The following is a 302-nucleotide window of genomic DNA, read 5'->3' as shown; positions in this document are numbered from 1 at the left end:
TTGACGTACTAGATCAGGCGAGGATGGGCTTGTTTGACAGGGCTGAGAACCAATAGATGAAGTTATTTTTCCCCAGTGGGAACCAATCCACTTAAAGGGAAGACCCACTCATATCGGGGTCTGATTAACTGCATTTGATTGAAAAGAAGCTTCCCTTCAAACGTAAATTGCACCATTAATAAAGTAATAATAACAAATAATGTATCATTTTACATTCTAATATGCATCAAAGAGTGGTACCGGAGCGCCAAGTCTAGGTCCAAAAGGCTTCTTAGAGCGTCTACCCCAAGCCATAAGACCGC

Source organism: Salmo salar, chromosome 20, assembly GCF_965601325.2.
Source record: "Salmo salar chromosome 20, fSalSal1, whole genome shotgun sequence".
Classification (NCBI taxonomy): Eukaryota; Metazoa; Chordata; class Actinopteri; order Salmoniformes; family Salmonidae; genus Salmo; species Salmo salar.
The sequence above is the reverse complement of the archived record's forward strand: the minus strand, read 5'-3'. Positions refer to the sequence as shown.